Genomic DNA, 16638 nt, shown 5'->3' on the forward strand with positions numbered 1-16638 from the left:
GACTGCCACGCAGAGGCGCGAGTTGAAATCACACACGATCTCAGAAATTTGTTTCTCATTTAATTATGTCTTATTTCACGCGATAGCGCTCACGGACACTGGCGGCGGCGGACAACTATGGCGCCAAAATCAGCTTTAACTTCAGCGCCGACAATGCCCTTTCCCAGACATCATATTTTTAGCGCAAACAGGAAGAAAAAGAACGAACTGGCTGAGAAGAGGAGAGGCAGAGAAGAAGACAGTGCACAGAGCAAGCGCTAATTCAGTTCAGGCAGTTCAGCCAGGGGCAAGCGCTCAGCCACTTCGTTCTTTTTCTTCCCGTTTGCGCTAAAAATATGACGTCTGGGATACAACAACAACTAGCCCGAGAAGAAGTTTTATTGAATGCCCTTTCCATTTTTGCCTGCGTGACATGCGCACAAAAGTCCACATTATTACAAACTTCTCTAGTTGCCACTGTTTTCGTTTATCGCACTATTTCAACATATCTTTGCTTTGGAATTCGTGCCTGAGGTACGCGCTAATACTGTACCCAGAGATATGCTCACATTGTATGAGCTCAGTTGTTCCGGATTTCATTGAGGGAAAAACCAGACTCCTAAAACACCGTAAGAAGGACGAAGAAGCACCGGGAAAAGAGTCACTCGGAACTGATTTATTCTCGGGAGAAACGCAGAACATATATATCCCGCACGACACATGCGCACACCGCACTGCATCAGCTAGTCACTACACATCAAAAAATACACGAGGTCAATAGAAAGGCATATATAATCAAACAACGACGAGCAAAATTGGAACTCAGACAAGCGCAAAACCACTGATGTGTCACTACACACAAGGCGCTTTTCTTCTTTATCCAAAAAGCTTCCATTCATTCCCGGGCCAGAGCATCTGAGCTTTTGGCAAGAACGGAAACGCCTGAAAACCTCGCCTCACAGGAAGAGTAATGGCAATGTGCAGGCAAATGTGCTGCCAAATTATTTCGAAGTGACAGCTCATGCTCCCTAACTCTGACGTTCAAACACCGACCAGTTCGGTCGATGTGAACCCGACCACAACTAACTGGGATTTCATACACCACGCCCACCGAGCAATCCACATACTTCGAAGAGTGTTTTTTCCCACAAGTGGAGGCTCTCGGTGGTTTAGAAATACGTGGACATAGGCCAGCCAACTTACGTGGCGCAGAAAAAACTACAGGCACATTGTACCTGTTAGCCACGTTCTTTAGGTTGTGCGCTACCTTATGAACATAAGGTACCACCATAGGTATTTTGACCATGGGCTGCCTGCTTTTCTTTGTGCCCTTCAACTTTTGAAGGAGGGTTTTGGCAACGGATACAACGACAGAGTTATGATAGCTAGCTGAGTGCAGCCGCCTAACCTGATCCAAGTAACTATCCTGCATATTGTGAGGACAAGGTTTCACCAGCGCTCCCTCGAGACACATGGTCGCAATGACCCTTTTAACAAGTTTAGAATGGGCCGCATCAAAAGGTCACAGCTCTTTGTGCGAACGTGGGCGATAGCCCCAGCACACGTGTCGCCCCGAGAAAGTGATGCACAAGTCTAAAAATTGCAATGTATTGTCAATAGGCCCTCTATCGTCCCATTGACAATATTGACAATCTATTGTCAACGCTTCAAGTTTTTTTCCTCATTACGATGAACCAGGGTGTCGGAAGGGAACGAAAACCGAAAACGAAAAACGAAAAAAAACGATATTTTCGACCGGAACGAAAACGTAACCGAAACTTTATGTATTATTTCGTTCCGGAGTGAAACCGAAATTTTTTCAATCGGTTTTTTGTTTCGATCATTTTTTTAATGAGAAAACTTCCCAATCCGGAGCAGCTGAGCTCATGCATTGTGAGCATATCTCAGGGTACAGTATTAGCGCGTACCTCAAGCAGGAATTCCAAAGCAAAGATATGTTGAAATTGTGCGAAAAACAAAAACAGTAGCAACCAGAGATGTTTATATTAACACAGGGGGACTTCTGCGCGCCTGTCACGCAGGCCAGCGTAGAGAGGGCATTCTCGGCGCTGAAGTTTGTTACAGCGAAAGCTGTTGGGAGATCACATCAGCTGATTTTGACGCCGTAGTTGTCCGCCACCGCCGGTGTCCTTGACCGCCATCGCGTGATATAAAAAAATTTAAATGAGAAACAAATTTCTAGGATCGAATAGGATTTCAACCCGCGCCCTCTGCGTGGCAGTCGCGTCTTCCACCACAGTGCCACGCTGGTGCTTGTAACTCCTTCACAAAAATACTCTATACAGGCGTCATTTGTCGGGCAAGAAATACTATATGTAATGTAGCCGGGCAGAAGAGGAAAATAACAACCAGTCATCACACAATGCTAATAGCGCAAAGAGTGTGTTGTTTAATGCTTCCCACCAGTGTTGCGGAGTTGCCCCACCGGAATTGTAATGACTCCGGAATGAATCCACATTTTTGCGACCCCGGAACGGAATGGGGACAACGCTTGGAGGAACACAATGGAAATGAAATTAGTCGCCTTTTGCACGGAATGGAATGGGAATGGAATTACGCCTTTTTCCGAAAATAAAGCAGGTTTTCGTCTACGTGCTGTTTTTCAAACTTCAAACATTTGTAAGTCAGAGCCTCGAAATTAACAATAAAGCAGGATTTTTAAAATGGCTTGGCTGATTACATGCACGGCACATTTATAAGCAACGCGCCTACTAGAAACCGGGGCGTCAGTTAGTGTACAAACAAATGCATTATCCCAGCAGATACTGAAGGGAGAAAGAAATTATTCCGGCGCGTTTGTGTCCATTGATACCCCCAGACGAAAGCGGAGAATACTCTGTGCACAGCCTGATCTTTATTTCACGAGCAGTTTCGTACCTGACACACGTAAATACCCTTTGCGACAAGGAAGACATTGCATACCTGCGCACAGGCGAACACTGAAAGTTCTCCTCACCCCATCCATGCTTGCGAGGCGCGCTTGACAAGCGTGAGTGCTGACGAGCAGTGCGGTCCAGTGTTCCGTATTCAATACAAAGGCACAAGGGTGCACTGTTCCAACTAATACCAGCAGATCTAGAGGGTCTTATTCCCCATTAACCAAATCTTAGTTTTCTTCATATTCGCGACCGCTCCAGACGCGTGGCAAAACTGCTTAGTCTTCTTGAATACTACTTTTGTCAGCATAAAAACACGCTATGCCGTCATTTTAGCAATAACACATTTAAGCATAAACAATACTAAAACACCACAATTCGTTAAAACATGCTGACCATGCAAATACTAAGTTTTTTCATTCCGAGGAATTGAAAGGAATGGAATTGCGGCAAGTTCTAATTCCCCGCAATGGAATTGAAATGGAATGGAGGCGCCCATTCCGCAACACTACCTCCCACCCACTGCAAAGTGTTCAGCCATAATTCTTTATCATCGTCAGTCACAGCACAAAGTGCACATACTGCCTTACAGATGAGCGAGTACCACGAGACTCCGAAGAATGAAGAAAAATGGCATAGTGGGAACTTCATCTCTACTTCAGCAAAATTAAGATGATTTATGGCGTAGTGGGTACCTTGTATGTGTACTTGTATTAGTTGCCCCAAGAGACTCTCCAGCGGGCTCTACAAAGTCCGTTCTTCCAGCTTTCGTTGTGATTGTGCTGCGTGTTCCGCGCACGCCTGGCGATCTTTCTATCAGAATAGCGGTCTCGCACATCAGAGAGAACACTAAGTGACGTGCTGCCTCTGAGGTCCTGCTCACTACCTTGACACAAAGAATTGAGCCCACTAAAAAAATTCGTATTTGTCCTTTGAGAAAATAAATACTATGACTTTGACATTAATACTGGTTTGTGCTAGTTAGTAGGATTTCGTGGTACAGTTATTTCGGCTCCTCTGAAGAACGTATTTTACCCTTTTCCCACTTTCCTAAGAGGAGGGCAAGTAACTATACATCACAAATCCAATGTTCTTTATGATTACCTTAACTTCAAATTTTTGCATAAAAACCCGTTACGAACCGTTACGGAACATTTTTTTTCGTTCCGGAACAGAAACGGAACGAACTTTTCGCGGTGGAACGAAACTAAAACCGAAACGAAAAACATTTCGTTCCGACACCCTGCGATGAACCAAGTAGCCCAGCAAAAAGTAATTCTAAGTTCCAGATTGCGAAGTCTTCTGGTGAACCGAAAAATGATTGAAAAAATTTTGGTTTCACTACGGAACGAAATAATAAATAAAGTTTCGGTTACGTTTTCGTTCCGGCGAAAAATATCGTTTTTTTTCGTTTTATGTTTTCGGTTTTCGTTCCGTTCCGACACACTGGCTGGCCGCTAACTCTTCTAGATCCAGTCTCGAGTAACTCTTCAAAATGTTGCTGTAACAGAACACCGCCACTCCAGATTGGAAAGGGGGCTTCGCAAAGTATCTTTGCATTGAGAGCGCAGCATGTAGCCGTCCGTTGATGCCTGTCGAGATAGCGATTTTGATTTCTCTGAAGTTAGGGCGAAATCTTTGCACTGCTGATGAAAAAACAATAAATAATGTTTCCTATTCTTTGCTTGGCTTAATTATCTGTTGGTTTCGTGAGTTGTGTCTAACAGAGAAAATAAACCCTCGAACAATTCTCCTTCTTTCGACAGACATTTGCGTTAGCCCTAAAGTAAAAAGCAACTGCAAAAACGTCTTTGTCACTTCATTACTATGCCTCGCTTTTCTAAGCTTATTTCGTTGCCTTTACGTTCCAGAATTGTAGGTACAGGGAAAGATCATAACAAAATCATGAGGACGGAGAAATAAATTTCCACCACAATACGCGTGCGAAAGTTCGAAAGAGCTTTGTTCACCATAACTTGATCGGGCGTTCTGTTCCTAGGGCGTTTATAAAAAAATAAAGTAAGAATTACAAATGTAGATGTGAACGATCTGATACGCGCTGAACGATCTGATAACAAAATAAAGAGAAAAAGAAACGGCAGCTTAAGATTGCAGTGAAAAACCGAAACGAAAGTTCTTTTGTTTTGTTTCGGCGGCGACATCTTGAGGGAAGCTGTGCAACTAAGTCACGGGCTGAAAAAAAAGACAGGTGATCCGACGCCAGGAATCGAACCGATGACGGCGCGGTGATGCCGCGCTCCGAGCGTGAGCGATAAGCTCACTCGGCCACAGACTCGGCCACGGACTACGCCTTGTCGCCCGTCATAAGCAAGGTTTATCAATTTACCACAAGCATTTGAACGCCCGCGTTTCAAAAAACGCGTTAGGGAACAATGCTATGCCAACTGCAGCACGTTGAGAATGGCTTCAAATGAAAGCTGAGTGTCAGGACTACATGTGAGTTTCTGACCATTAACATAACTTGCTTAGTTTTACCACGGTGGCCGTTTTGTCTCGAAAAACGGGCCACATTTTTCGCCGTTTCCATAGACTCACATTGTACAGTCTTTAACTGCTCTGGGAAGAAAACTGAAGCTTACTGCAACATGATCGCTGTAGTCCTTTCGTGCGTTTAGGTTTCCAGAAGCGCTCTGCGGTCTGCGTTTTTCAACATTCAACATTCACCCTCTACACCTAATTATTCGAGAAATACTGGCTAGTTCTTTTGAAACCGCGCTAGCTTCGCGCCACGGCCGTCATGGGCGCTGGCTGTTATGTGTTCACAAAAGCTGGATATGCTATCTCGTAAGAATATCGCGAGGCCATTTAACCCGTGTTTGTCAACTTTGCCTGTTCTTCAAAGTAACAGTGTAGTCTTTTTAAGCGGTGAAAACCTCACCCGGTGGTCTAGGGCCCCCCATGAATGGTGGCGGTGGCCCAGGTTGGGGTGCTGGACGGGATGGTCCTGCTGGCGGGGGAACGCCTGCATGGAAGTAATTTATGTGAGATACATTTGTCAAAGTCATTGTTAAACACAAAATTGCTAATGGAAAAGGGAAAGCGTTCTGCGTTGAAGAGAACAATGCTTGTTTTGAAACGCCTTCTTCTCAAACGCCCTGTTCTCTAGCCTTGCTCTCGGCGAAGTCAAATTACGCGCACTGATCTTCTTAGCTTGTTATTGATATTCGACAGGTAATCTCACTAAAGGCGCGCCCTCTCATCCTTTTCGCGTGGGCCATCAATTCCGTGCTGTGAAAAGCAAGGTGATCCAGGCGGTGGTCCTGCTTCTCTCGCAAAGCTTCAGACTTATGCTGTCCGTGGTATTCCCTTAAAGCTTACCTCCATTAAATAACGCCTGGGTGAACGTCTTCCGATGCACCAGCGCCGCCACTCGCAACGCCGTGACGTAACACCACTTTGTCACGGCAACCCGACGACAACGGCCCGTGTTACTACTACCGACGCGTCGGGGACAGAGCCCGGCAATGTCGACCACCCTGTTCCCCTGGGCATACGGAAAACGCCAACGGCAGCTTGTAGAGACGGCCGCAACCTGTCTACCCCGAGGCCGTCGCATCTTTGTCGCCGACCAAATCACGAAGCAGCGGTTCCTTGTCGATAGCGGTTCCGATATTTGCTGCTACCCGCGATCCCATATTCAATGTCCCCGTCCGCTTACGTCTTTCGAGCTTAGTGCGGCAAACCGCTCCACACTCAAGACGTACGGCTCGCTCCGCCTGCACATCCAGCTCAGAAACTTACGCCATGACCTTCACTGGAACTTTGTCATTGCCGACGTCGCCGAGCCAATCATCGGCTCACACTTTCTGGCGCGCTACAACCTCCTTCCCGACTGCCGCAACTACCTCATCATTGACGCTACAACGGGACATTCCACACCAGGCCAGCGAACGACCACCCAACAGCCAAGCATGAAGGTACTCAGTGTTGACAATCATTCGCCGTACCACGCCAACCTCGCCGAGTTTCCCGGATTGACGCGCCCCAGCGGACTGCCACGCAAAGTGCAGCACACCACCTTGCACTACATCCGGACCACTTCAGGCCCCCCGGTTTTCTGCCGCGCCCGTCGCCTTGCCCCGGACCGCATGCGCATAGCCAAAGCAGAGTTCGAGGCCATGCTCCGCGAAGGAATCGCCCGCCGCTCTGTCGGTCTATGGGCCTCGCCACTTCGCCTCGTTCCGAAGAAGACCGAAGGCTGGCGGCCCTGTGTGGACTACCGTGCCCTTAACGCGCGCCACATCCCGGACAGGTACCCCGTCCACCACATACAGGCCTTCGCCCATCGCATTCATGGCTGCCACATGTTTTCTGTGCAAGACTAGGCGAAGGTGTACACGGGACGTCAATGCGGATGACGTCCTGAAAACGGGAATTATTACTCCTTTTGGCTTGTTCGAGTTTCTCTTCCTGAGCTTCGGCCTGAGGAACGCTGGACAAACCTTTCAGTGCTTCATCGAGGAAGTAGTCCGTAGCCTCGACATCTGCTTCGTTTACCTTGACGACATACTGGTATTTTCCCGCGACGCCGAAGAGCACCACAGGCACCTTCGTCTACTGTTCCAACAACTCGATGACCACGGTCTACCCCAAAAAAGTACGCTAGGCGCATCAGTCGTCCGCTTCCTCGGCCACGAAGTTTCATCTGAGGGAACTCGGCCCTTGCGGCAATGCACCTCGGAAGTGCAAAATTACCCTCCACCCGCCACCGCTAAAGACCTTCGCCGCTTCCTCCGCATGCTGAACTTTTACAGGCGTTTCTTGCTACACGCAGCCGACTACCAGGCTCCCCTCCATGATGCTTTGGCTGGCCTACGAGGAAACCAACCCGTCACGTGGACACCGTCGTTAGCGAAAACTTTCGAAGATTGCAAAGCCACCCTCTGCACCACCACGCTTCTCACCCACACCAAGCTGCCAAGCTCGGAAGTAATCATTCCTTTGCTACCCGACTGTGCGCAGCGTCGGAATGCTCGCCCCGCTGCTGCTACTACGCTAATAAAACAATCGGTACGTTTTAGTTTCGGATGCGTCTTTCCATCGACACGGCATCCCACACATCTATCTAACTAGCCGCTACGTTTGGGTGCTCTGGTGGTCGCATGTTTAATTTGGTACATACCGAAATTGCGAGAGCAAGGCATGAGGGAGCGCCAAACATCACTCTGAAGTGTTGACATGAATAACGTCAGAGGCCTACGTACTATCGCGCTCAGTATGAGCTACATCACGCGAATACGTGGCCGAGCGCTCTGCAAGGTTGTACAGTGGCGCCAATTATCGCATATTTTCGAGTTATCAGGAGAGAGTTTGGCTGTCCCTACGAGCGCGCATAACCTCCACTTTCACCGGCGCCCTCGTTTTGCCCTGCGGTAATATCAGCTTCAAAAATGATAGCAAGCAAGTGGGGGCGATGCGCGCTGGCACGAGCAGCCAAACTCTCTCTCGATAACTCGAAAATGTGTTACGCGAGTGAGGAGTCGCTTGCAGGGTAGGCTAACTACAAGATATATTTTCAAGAGCGGTTGCAGCGCTGACCAGTCTGGCTCTGAGCTCGAGCAGCGAGCGACCTTCGTCCTCTTCGTCGGGCGCGCACGCGCTTCCACAATATGCATTGCGGCAGCCTACATGTAGCATACCCCCGGCTGCAAAGGCGTCGTCTCGGCGCATCTAGACGGCGACGTCATTGGGCAAGCGGTACTGCTTCAGGCGTGCGACGTGTACAATGTCGCTGGCCTGCGGGGTGGATGAAGACGATGAGGCAGCAGGAGCGATTTCATAAGTTACGGGAGTCGCGGGACGAAGCACTCGGTATGGCCCTGTGTACCGAGAGAGTAGTTTATCGGACAGGCCAACGTACCAGGTCAGAGACCACAGCAGAACCAAAGAACCGGGCGAAAAGTGCACGTCGCGGTGTCGTTGATCATACCGACGGGGTTGGTTCACTTAAGAGGTCAGAAGGCGTGTACGAGCGGCTTCGCGTGCATGGGCGGCCCGGCTGATAGCGTCCAGGGCATATTCAGTGGTCGGAGCTGCTGGCAACGGAATGACTGTATCGAGGGGCAACGTGGGTTCGCTGCCGAACAACAGGAAAATGGGGAATAACCAGCGGTGTCATGGCGCGAAGAATTGTAGGCAAATGTCACGTATGGTAGAGCAAGGTCCTAGTCGGAGTGGTCTGAGGAAACATACTTTGAAAGCATGTCGGTTCAGACGCTCCGTGAGGCCATTTGTTTGCGGATGGTACGACGTAGTGAGCTTGTGCCGCGTTTCACATGAACGCAGGATATTCGCTATGACACGGTCCGTGAGCAGCTGACGTGGAGCACCATGCTGCAAAATCACGTCGCGCAGAAGAAAATCGGCGACATCTGTGGCGCAGCTTGCTGGAAGATCTGTTGTGATGGCGTAGCGTGTGGCGTAGTCTGTGGCCACAGCTATCCACCTGTTGCCAGGAGAAGACAGGGAAAAGGGCCCAGTAGTTCCAAGCCGACGCGAAAGAAGGGTTCGGACGAAATGTCGAGTGGTTGAAGGCGCCCAGCCGGAAGCGTCGATGGTGTTTTGCGGCGGTGACATTTCTCACACGCCGCGACGTATCTTCTGACGGAGCGCGCGAGATCTGGCCAATAGAAGCGACGGCAGATCCGGTCGTATGTGTGGGACACACCAAGGTGACCGGCAGTTGGAACGTCGTGAAGATCGTGGAGTACAGCCGAGCGGAGGTGTTTGGGTATCACAACCAGCACGGATGGGCCGTCTGGATGAAAGTTTTGGCGGTATAGTGTACCATTCTGGAGTACGAACGAGCCATGAGATCGGTCCGATGGTGAGGATTCGAGGCGCTCGATGATAGCCCGTAAGGATGCATCACGGCGTTGCTCGTCGCCTATGTGTGCCAGTTGGGAAAAGGAGCACACGCAAGCGTCGGTGTCAGGGACGGTGCGCGACTCGCCAACCGGATAGCGAGAGAGGAAGTCGGCGTCCTGATGCAGGCATCCAGACTTGTATGTCACTGCAAGAGTGTATGTACTCTTGCAGTCGTAGAGCCCAGCGACCCAGTCGACCTTTGGGATCCCTTAAATGGGTACTGACACAAAATTTCGCGGCCGAGATAGCCTGCTGGGTCGATTCCTGTGTACATGCGTGTACCATCTGCAAAATATCGACAGCGAATAAAGCTTGGAAGGTATTTTATATGAATTTTGAAGTTCGCGAGCGCGATCCAGCATTATAGGCCGCACCTGGTGCATTGACACCCTCGGAGGTGACCCGAGGTGATCCCCCTACTTGCTCTACGTAACCGTTGCAGCCGGTACAAGTTATGATGACGTCGTAGCCGCCATTTCTCTTTTGACGCGCTTCCCGACAAATCGCTCCTCGCCAGCGGGTCGAACTGAAGTGATTCGCCACGTCAAAAATTTCTTCCATCCCTGCCGCAAGAAAATCGTCGCCATCAGACGACGATGAGCCCGACGACGACAGACCGCGCGGAAATGCGTCACTGTTCTTTGTTGCCACGTGACCGAGCGTTTCACTCGCTAGGTGGTGATAGTTGCGCCCGGTGGCTTGTCGTTTTTGGAGCTCTGTCAAACCGAAACTGAGGCTGTGTCGGTAATGAGGAGCTTGTAATTAATTATCTGTCGCGCGCTGCGGCAAACGATGTGCCGTGTTATGACTAACAGGCCCCCAGCAACACATTGCAGCAAAAAAACGCGGGGCGAAAATTTTTGTGTCAGGACTCCTTTAATGATGACATGATCCAGGGCGCTGTACAACGTTGCAGAGCGCTCGGCCACGCGCTCGCGTGTTGTAGCTCATACTGAGCGCGATAGTACGTCATGAAACCGTTTCCCTCAGTCACGTGTGGCACATGCCCCTGTACCATGGGCCCTGCTATGCTGGTATGCTCCACAGGTTATTCACAGCTTATAATCTACGCAGGAATGACGATCATAGTCACTTGTAATGTTGACTCGAGAACGTCAAGAGGCACTAAAGGCAAATAACAATTTATGTCAGAGTGAAAGCTCAATGTATGACAACGTCTAAAACGGCAATATTAGCAACAGCAATGGCCTACTTGCCGAGAAATTAAGCTAAATGTATCACACGATGAACGCCACGAGCGGGACATTTTGGAAATTACTGCGATCACGTGAGAGAGTCCGACTACAATTAATCACTTGTAATCAAACTAGCTGCAATAAAAAAAGAACCTTCCGTGCATCGAGAAACGTAATAAAATGCTGCTTGCTCGTTTCTGTTCGATTCATGGAAAATGGAACCTCTTTGACGTTGCCATGGGGAAAGGCGCGCGTGGTTCAAAGGTTCCGTTTTCGCCGAACTGCGCTTCGCCCGGCACCCTGCTTCGCTCACGCGGTCGCGTCTAAGTGATAGTTTCGGTATTGCGTACTGCCGCGTGTGCTTTGCGCGCTCGTGAAAGTCGCTCTGACAGAAAGTTCGACAAAATGCCGCATGCATATGATGTTGCCGGATGCCCGAATGGTGTACGCCCCCAGTAATAATAATAATATATCTGGGGTTTAACGTCCCAAAACCACGATATGATTATGAGGGACGCCGTAGTGGAGGGCTCCGGAAATTTCGACCGCCTGGGGTTCTTTAACGCGCACCTAAATCTAAGCACACGGGCCTCAAACATTTTCGCCTCCATCGAAAATGCAGCCGCCGCGGCCGGGATTCGATCCCGCGACCTTTGGGTCAGCAGTCGAGCGCCATAACCACTAGACCACCGTGGCAGGGCTGTACACCCCCAGTACACGCCGCCGCGCAGTGAAGGCGGGAAACGTCGGGCACGGCAACAGTGACGTGAGAAATACCGCTTTCAGGCGGACTTGAAGTGCGCTAACGCGATACGGACCACTCAAACGTGATTTTATTTCAAAGTAAGCACTTCCTTGGCACAAAAGTAGCACTACGAAGTTTCTGCACCGTTATTTCAACAGTCAACGTCGACCTAATATTTGCCTTTAGTGTCCCTTTAAGGAGACCGCGTCGCAGTAAATACAGCATCGGCAGCGTTGTCGGAAGCCGAAAAATCCACACGAATGAATAGAATAAAGACCAAGATGTGAGCATGAATCGAACCCAACCATTATTAGTGACTATTCTTAGTGTTGGCTAGGATAGCCAATATTATAACAAGATACGAAACAATAGGTATGTACTCCTGTCTCAGCAAGTCATATTTAATCGTTGCTCGACGCCGGAGAATTAGGCTAAGGAACCCTACGTGCGATCGTACATTGTACTTAGTTTCCATATAACTGCCGTCTGTGCACTATCGTGAATGCTGACGTTGCGTCACACCTTAAGTTACCTTTTAAGCGCCAGTGCAGTGGACGTGTCTACTAAGTGGCACAAGTACAGCCCCTACACAAACGCGTAAATTCAGCTCAAAACCAAGGTCCCACAACATAGACAGCTACTCGCTGACGGCTTCGCCTGAAACCAATTCCCACAATGCGTGAGATCTGCGGAATTCTCCATTATCTTTCCTAAATGACACAATGAAAGCTCACAAGTACTCCTGCTGCCTCGAAACGAAGAATGGGTGCGGTAGTGTCGCTACAATGTTAATTCAAACATAACTAGGGATATGCATAGAATAGACCCACGCTGAGTCTTCTCATAGGATTTTTCGTGAAGCCATTTCACCCGTGTTTGTCAACTTTGCGTGTTCTTATAAGTAACAGTGTAGTATTTTTAAGCGGTGAAAAACTCGCCCGGTGGTCTAGGGCCCCCTATGACAGGTCCCGGTGGTCCAGGTGGAGGTGCGTGACGGGATGGCGCTGCTGGTGGGGGAACCCCTGCATGAGAAGAATTTATGCGAGACACCTTGTCACAATCATTGTTAAACAAAAGAATGCTATTGGAAAAGGAAAGCCTTCGGCATAGAAGAGATCAGTTCTTGTTTCGAAACGCCTAGTTCCCGGTGAAGGCAAATTACACGCAGTGGTCTGGTCTTCTCAGCATGTACTTGTTATTCAACATGTAATTTCACGAAAGGTGCGCCATATCATCCCTTCCACAGGGGCCATCTTTCCGTGCTGTGAAGATCAGCGTAAAATGTGATTGTGACAGGTTCGTTTAATAAAGCCAGTTGAATCAGCTGTGCAATACTATTCTTGAATAAGAGACGGAGGTGAGCGTTTGATTTTCAGACAAATGAAAATATATTTGCACACACAAAAAAAATAAACGAAAGAGAAACCTTAGAATCAACAAAAGGTAAACTAACAAGCGTCAGCCTGACCACCAGTACATAGCGTTCTCCTTAAACAAGGGAAACTTATTATAAGCTTAAACGTCGTGCAAGTCCACACGCTAATGTCGTCAGGAAAGTCCTCATGTGGAACCAGAGTAGTACGGCTCACGAACGGGTTGGACACTCAAGCAGTCAGGTAGGAGGACGCGGTGGTGGAAGTCTCCAAGCTCGGGCCCTCAGCCCGACGACTCACTTCCGCTCCCGGTGGATGCCGTCATCGGCGGTGCTGTCTCCGGCCCGAGAATCACAACCACGCCAAGCCGGGGCCTCAGCAAAAGCCACGCCGGTAGAATGGTCGCCAGGTCCGCGTGCAGGCCTGCGCCGGCTAGGTGGACGCCTTCAGAGCCCAGGTACAAGCACCCGACAAGCTCGCGGTCCGCACCCTAGCCACGTTCTTCGAACAGCCCGCACAGCTCTTTTGCTTTTTTTCTTTTCGGCGCAGTGGCTCTTGGCGGTTTTCTTATATTGCGTGTTTTTTCCATGTTCCGATGTTCGGTGCGCTCGCGCAAGTAGCACGTTGTACGTCGTCCTCATCGTTTTTGCTGCTCCAACGATCGGAAGCACCACACTCGCGCACTTCACTCATAACAAGAGTCCCCCTTTTGAAAGAGTTTGTTTTTCGGAGAAAAATAAACTGCAGTTCAGTGCGCGACAAATCGCTAAGTGTCGTCCATGCAAAGAACATCCCTAATAAACAAAGAAAAAGAAAACACAGAAGTGAGATTGTGTTTAGGGAACTATTACAAGCTCACAGCCGGCTTATATACTCCTCCCAACATTTTCAGAACCTGTAATGTGTTTGACCCGAAATGAATATTCTTGCAATGCAAGGCTTCCCCATAATATCCTGCTGTTCAGGTGCTTAGTTCTTAAGGGATACTGCAGTGGCTGGTGATTGGTTTTTACGACGCATTTGTTCGATAGAGAAAGGCATGATATTTCTCGATCGCCCAAACCAACGCCAGGCATTGCCGCTCGACTGAGGAGTATCTCTTTTCGCGAGGTTGAATTTGGCGGCTGGCATACGACACCGGGTGCAGGATACTATCACATTCCTGCGTGTGTCAATACCACAGCGGTCTTGGACCCTGAAGCTAGGTAACAGTTTCTCAGACTCCTCTTCCTCCACGACGACAAAAGAGGACGTTTGGGGAAGCTCTTCTTGGCGGCGCTCTTCATATTTCTTGAGCATATTGACATGAAAGAGCTTTCTGCAGTGTCCTAGGTCCAGCCGATAGTCATAGTCGCTTTTCTTCCCTGTTACGGTAAACGGCCCTTTCCAGTGCATTAGTAACTTGTTATTGCTTGTTGGCAGCAGAATCAGAGCCTTATCGCCAACTTTCAGTTCTCGTTGCTTGCTGCGGTGGTCGTAGTACCTCTTCGGAGACTTCTGAGATATTTGCCCAGGGAATTTAGCAGTTGCGAATCTTCGCGCGCTCTTGGTGCCTGTTAATCCAACCATAAACGAACCTGGCCTGTTATCTTCGGCCGCAGAACGAACCTCTCTTTTGCTGGGTTCATCTCGAGAAGGAAGTTGCCAGCAGTCGTCAGGGTCATTGTCATCACGTGACCCAGGTATATTACCTACTATGACATCATATAGTGGCGATGCCATACACTTGACAATGGCCGTCCCGGAAAAGTAGGGAGATCTGATGTGCACCTCAGCCTCAGGAACTACAATAGTGCTTCCATCAGCCAGCCACAAAGTAGCCGTATTGCCAGTGAACGCTTTATCTGGTACTAATGATTGGCGTACAACCAAAATGTTACTGCCGGTGTCCCTTAGGACCCGTACCATTTGTCCATTGACTTCGCCTGGTAACACTGGCATGTGACAAGTATTACCCAGCGGTTGCGTCTTCACCGTGTCAATGACATCGTCATCTTGTTTTGACTCATTACCATCGTCCGTGGGTTGTTCTGGAATAATCTCGTCGTTAGGTAACAGCAAACAAGAGGTAGCTGACCTCGACGTGTTGTTCCTTCTCACACAATCCTTAAAGTCATGTCCCGACTTACGGCAGTATGTGCAATATAATTGCTTCGGCTTAGTACGACAATCAGAAGCCTTGTGCCCCGTACGGCCACAAACAAAACATTGCACCTCTGCTCTTGGGCTCGAGGAACTCCATTCAGCCTTGACAGTTGTGTCTTCACACTTATCCCGAACGGTTAACAAGTTCTTCAGTCGCTTTGCCTCCATGAAAATATCAGCCGCATCTGCCATGGCTTCCAGAGTCTTGCAGTTCTTCTCCCGTAAGAAGAGCGCCAGCTGACTGTTGCAGTTGACCATGAATTGCTCCGCCACAATCAAGTCACGGACAGAATCGAAGTACCTCCCTGTACGGGACATTTCTATCCATCGGTCAAAAAACTTTGGAGTCTTGAGGCATTCTGCCTTCCAGTTTCGCCGTCTTCAGGCTTGCTCTTCCGGAACTTCTCCCGGTAGCCTTCAGCCGTGAAGCGAAAACGCTGGAGCAAAGCCAACTTGACCTTGTCATACGATAGAGAATCGTCAGGCGACAATCGCCCAAATACTTTCAGAGCCTCTCCGCTTAGGCACAAGCTAAGAGCGGTTGCCCACTTTTCTCGTGGCCAGTCTTGACCGATGGCCACCCTCTCAAATCTCTTCAGGTAGGCATCGAGATCGTCTCGGTCCTCGTTAAAAACTGGTATAAAATTATGCGGGTTCACAACCGCAGACGCGCGCCGTTGGATACCAGAGTCAGCCACGTTAGGCCCCCCTACACCGGTCTCAGCTACTCTCAGGCGCAGCTGTAGCGTACGTTCTTCTATTTCCAAGCGTCGCTGGCTTGCCTCTACGCTTTGGCCCTCCTTTTCTGCGACTTGAAGGCGCAGCTGTAAATTGCGGCCTTCTAGCTCCAGCTGTTCTTTCTTCGCGTCTCTCTCCGCCGCTCGTTCCTCGCGCGCTCGCGCTTCTCGCTCGTCGAACCATGCCTGCAACTCCGCTCCTTCCAACCCCATGTGTTCTGCCAGCGCCATCAACTCTCGCGTGCTCATTTTCTTTTTTTTTTTCTTTACCGTTACGAAAACCGAGAACTGGGTGTCAAACGCTCACGTCCTTTCGCGCGGACGCCAATTTGTGACAGGTTCGTTTAATAAAGCCAGTTGAATCAGCTGTGCAATACTATTCTTGAATAAGAGACGGAGGTGAGCGTTTGATTTTCAGACAAATGAAAATATATTTGCACACACAAAAAAATAAACGAAAGAGAAACCTTAGAATCAACAAAAGGTAAACTAACAAGCGTCAGCCTGACCACCAGTACATAGCGTTCTCCTTAAACAAGGGAAACTTATTATAAGCTTAAACGTCGTGCAAGTCCACACGCTAATGTCGTCAGGAAAGTCCTCATGTGGAACCAGAGTAGTACGGCTCACCAACGGGTTGGACACTCAAGCAGTCAGGTAGGAGGACGCGGTGGTGGA

This window comes from Rhipicephalus sanguineus, chromosome 2 (assembly GCF_013339695.2).
Source record: "Rhipicephalus sanguineus isolate Rsan-2018 chromosome 2, BIME_Rsan_1.4, whole genome shotgun sequence".
NCBI classification, from domain to species: domain Eukaryota; kingdom Metazoa; phylum Arthropoda; class Arachnida; order Ixodida; family Ixodidae; genus Rhipicephalus; species Rhipicephalus sanguineus.